The following is a 4,983-nucleotide window of genomic DNA, read 5'->3' on the forward strand; positions in this document are numbered from 1 at the left end:
GAAAAAACTAAAATACTTGTGGTAAGTAAAGGTTTTATAAAAGAAAGCATTTGATAAGAAAAAAAAAATTGTGAATAATTTCTTGAATACAAAAATCATAGTACTTCCCATGTCTAAAATTATCTATTTGCCAAAACAATATGTTACTTGAAAATCATTCCTCAAATTTAAGAATTATATAATATTAAAGAAAGAGTTATCAAATTCCATTAAAAATAAATAAAATAAAAGTGGCATGTAGACAACCATCCTATATTTTGGCATAGTTTATGACCGTATAGTAACGAATTTCTAACAAATTTTTCTACGATACACCTGCAAACATGAAGATGTCAAGAACATGACCATGATTTTTGCACATCCATACAAAATGATAAATAAACAGCATCAAAAAATTATAAAGCAAGCCCATGAAGAGAACCCAACAAAATGAATAAACCAAAACTAAATCTGCAAAAAGAATAAAATTATGTTCTTCATATTGGCATTCAACACTACACATGCATCCTTCAGATTCTTAGCAGCGTAAAAAATTCATATTCTTGTTTCTTCCAAATTACAATGGTGATAACAAGTACACTTCACAGAAATCACAGCGGGACTTTAGGTTTTGAAATTTACAAATTGTAAAACACAATGGTTTCAACATCTCTTGATTTTCAAATGTGGGAGAAAAATCAACAGAGTAGAACGAAAAGGAACATGGATTACTTTTCGGATAGAAAAATAAGTCGAGAGAAAACTATAGATACATCGGTTACCATTAGGCTCTAAATGTTGTTAAAATGCATTATAGTAGTAGCCAATGTGTGTTTCAGTCGAGTATTCAAATTTTCTACTTAACCCTTTTGAATTCCACACAATTCAGAAGAATGTGAGATTACTTTTGTTCGCACAAATTTTGACAAACCAAATTCAAGCGCAGGGCCTCAATCTTCCAAAAACGAGTATAGATCACCTACACTAATCACATAATTTGATACCATAATTGCTCGTTATACATAGAACTGAAAAAAGATTTCTCAAGTAAATTGATACCATTTTATTATTATATGCTATATGTGTTATGGGAAAATAAAATCAGATATGGCCTCAATATCATGTAATATGCATTAAGACAGAATTGTGAAAGAAACTAGGATACGAGAAATGAACAGGGAAAATCGTTCGGTGCCACAGCATAAACCTGTGACTTAAACAGTAGTTCATAGAATACTCTAGTGAAAGGGCATAACCAATATACCAAGTAATTAGTTATGTTACGGGGAATGCATGATCTAGTTTAAATGAATTATCCTCGTAGGAGTTTATTGATTAGAATCAGGCCCATTATTTATCAAAACAAATAAGGGCCCATTATTTATTAGGCGCCAAAATTTGATGGGTGTCGAGACCACCAGAAATAATTCCTACAACACTTGTAAAAGTGGGAGTAGGGTCGAATCCATAGAGACTGGCTTTAAGTTGATTTCTTTAAGAGAAATAGAAAATAATGGGGGGAGATTTGATGATAAAAAGAAATAATTAAAAACTAAATAAGTTAGAAAATAATTAAAATTACCTGACGAAGATACAAGAGAGAGATTTTCCGGTTAAGGCTAAGATCATGCTTGATTCTTGTGAATTGATCATTGATTTTTTTTTTTTTGAAACCACCCAGAGGGGGAGGAGCTTTTCGGAGTCTCCGATCCTTCTTTATTAAAAAAAATGAGCAAATTTACAGCGGGGAATGCTGATTCCCTATCATTCTAACAAAGCTGTAAAATCAGGAGTACTACTCCCTTACATTAAATCGCAAAAGCATAAATAAGAAGTACTACTCCCTTACAAAAGTAATACTAGCTAAGGTGATATACAGAGTTGGAGGCGATAATCCAGTGTGTCAAAAAGTTTTTGCCACTACACTCGAATCATCCAACTAGCCTAGCATTTATAGATCAGGCTATACAAGAAATTCAAAGATTGTCGCCAAAAGTGATACATCATCAACAGTTGTAATAGATAAGTAGGGGAGAAGCTGACTAATATTAGTCACATGAATCCTCAGCTTTCAAGTCAAAATGATGGAGCAAAACAAGTCAAAGTATGAGCAACAATGCAATATCAACGTGTGTACCAAATTATGGCACAATCTAAGCATGCTCACAAGACAAAAAGGAATGAGATTGCACATAACAACCACAAAATAGAAGTACGCAATTAAGCTATAGAGTAGGCAAACAATAATGCAGTAACGAACACAACAAAGCAGCTTACCCAGCATTCACGCAAAGCTAAGGCAATGTAACAAGTAACCTACTCAAGGGGGGTCAACAACAATTTTGAGTCGAACGTGTGGGAGGCCACATGAGTCAAGGTTAATAATACCTTTCACTGTACCTGGGAGGTGTTCCTTGGTAAGGATGCTAAGTTGTTGAGATGTACATGCTTGATTGGCTAGAAAATCCGCCGCTTGGTTTCCTTCCCTAAAGATGTGAGAGATTTTATATTCGATTTGCCTCAATAGTTTTCGAATGCTTTGAAGGGTGATCTGATGGTCCCATGCCCCTTGTCTTGGTGAGGAGATGAGCTTGATAATAACCATTGCATCCGTTTCAATCCAAATATTGTGAAATCCCTTTTCGATGCATATTTTCAGTCCTCTATGTATAGCTCGAAGTTCAGCCTGGGTGTTAGAAGTAATGCCAAGAGGTTCTTGAAAGGCAAAGATCACTTGACCGAGATGATCTCTGAGGATTCCGCCCGCGCCGGAAATACCTGGGTTACCTTTAGACGCTCCATCTGTGTTCAGTTTGTACCACCCTTCTTGAGGCTTTCTCCAATAGACAATAAAAGCTTTTTGCCGCTTAGTCTTTGGCTGAAGAGGGATATTGATAGTGTGTACAGCGAAAAAATCCCCTTGCACGTGCTCCGATTTAAGCAACTCACTTTTATAGAGGTTGTGGAGGTACGCCAGTGTTTTGTGAATAATGGTGTTGGCCTTGAATTCGACTCCCCTGTGCTTAGCATCATTCCGAAGCTTCCATATGTTCCAAAGAACCAAGATTGGAATAATATCTCTGATGTGTGGTTTAGCGTCGATTCTATTTTTCCAGGATTGGATGAGAATAGTGATGTCATTTGTTTGGGGGATATTAATTTGGAATTTAGCTGCGAAATAACCTCAAGCTTCCAAAGACTTATTGTTAAGTAGAAAGAATTGCGGTATGGTTTCTTCTGCTTCACAACAATAGCATTTGGAGGCCATTGTAATCCCCTTCTGCTTAAGCCTCTCATCGACAGGTACCCAATTATGAATCAATCTCCAAATAAATACTGAGATGTTAGGGATAATCAGTTTGGACCAGAGAGTACGATAGAAGGGCTGAGGAGATTGGTGGCTTCTAATTTCATTCCAAGCTGATTTAGTGGTAAACATACCATTCTTCGACAGTTTCCAATGGAGAAAGTCAGTTTGGTTGTCAGTAATGGGGACATTCATGATCAAATTGATTATGTGCTGTGGAACAGCTTGTGGGAGTTTGTTAACGTCCCACGCAGAGTTGTTCCAGAACCAGTTAACAGGGACATGAAGATTGCAGTGAGTGCCCAAGATATTTGTTATAGTGCCTTCCGGTAGCCACCAGTCATGCCAAAAAGAGATAGTACCAGCCCCTAGGCTCCAGAAGATGTTTGTTTGTGCTTCTGTTCGAATTTTTTCGAGTCTTTTCTAGGTACTTGAATCAGTCGTGAAGATTTTGGAGAGCGTTGGAAAGTATCCTCCACAGTATTTACTTATGGAGAATTTAGACCATAGAGAATTGTTGAGTCTCAATCTCCACCACAGTTTGTAAGAGAATGCTGTGGTCATCTCCCGAAGGTTCCTAATTCCAAGTCCGCCTTCTTCGATAGGATAACAAATATTTTGCCACTTTTTCCAGTGGATTTTCCTTTGTTCAGATGTGCTACCCCAAAAATATTTAGCGAAAAGTTGTTCAAGTTTCTGAATGGTTCCCACCGGAGGGTTTAGAACTTGGAGGAGGTAGATCGGCATAGAAGAAAGCACGGTCTTGATGAGTTAAAGTCTACCCCCATAGGAGAGGTGGCAGTGTTCCCATCCCGCAATTTTGTTTCTGACTTTATCGATCAGATTTTCATAAAGAATTTTCTTCTTGTTTCCCTTGTATACAGGGGCACCTAGGTATGTTGTGGGAAGTGCCTTCCTGGAGAATCCAGTGATATGTTTGATTCGATGTGCCATGAGGTTAGCTTTTTTTCCAGGAATGAAGGCACTCTTAGCATGATTGATTTTTTGCCCGGAGGATTCCTCGAAGTTACACAAGAATTGCATAAGCTTGGTCAAACTTTCTTCCTCACAATTCGTTAATAGAATGACATCATCTGCATATGAAAGATGGGATATCTTAACCTCACAATTAGTGCGATAGAACATACCCGGGTTCTCATTAAAGAGAAGATCGAGGCCTCTTGAGAGAGCTTCTGCTGCTAGAATAAAGAGAGCTGGGGACAGAGGGTCTCCTTGTCTTAAACCTTGGATGATTTGAAGAATCCTGTCGTTTCTCCATTGACAAGCACAGTAAACCAGCAGTTTTGGATGGCATGCTTGATAAGAGTGAGGAATCTATGAGGGAATCCCATCTTCTGCAAGAATGTGAGGAGAAAATTCCAATTAACTCTGTCATACGCTTTAGACATGTCCAGTTTGATGACCAGGTTGCCTTTGTTATATCTAAGATCAAGCTGGTGAATCATCTCTTGAGCCATAAGAATGTTGTCTCCAATGAGTCTTCCTGGAATGAAGCCACTTTGAGAAGGGGAAATAAGATCGGGAAGAGTGTTGTGAAGCTTGTTGTAAATGAGCTTGGATAGAATTTTATTGGTGACATTGCACAAGGAGATGAGTCTAAAATCATTCCAGGTCTGAGGGGACTCGACTTTAGGGACAACCCTGGGAACGTCCACAAGATTTAATCTATTAACAGC

Source organism: Sesamum indicum, linkage group LG2, assembly GCF_000512975.1.
Source record: "Sesamum indicum cultivar Zhongzhi No. 13 linkage group LG2, S_indicum_v1.0, whole genome shotgun sequence".
In the NCBI taxonomy this organism is placed as follows: domain Eukaryota; kingdom Viridiplantae; phylum Streptophyta; class Magnoliopsida; order Lamiales; family Pedaliaceae; genus Sesamum; species Sesamum indicum.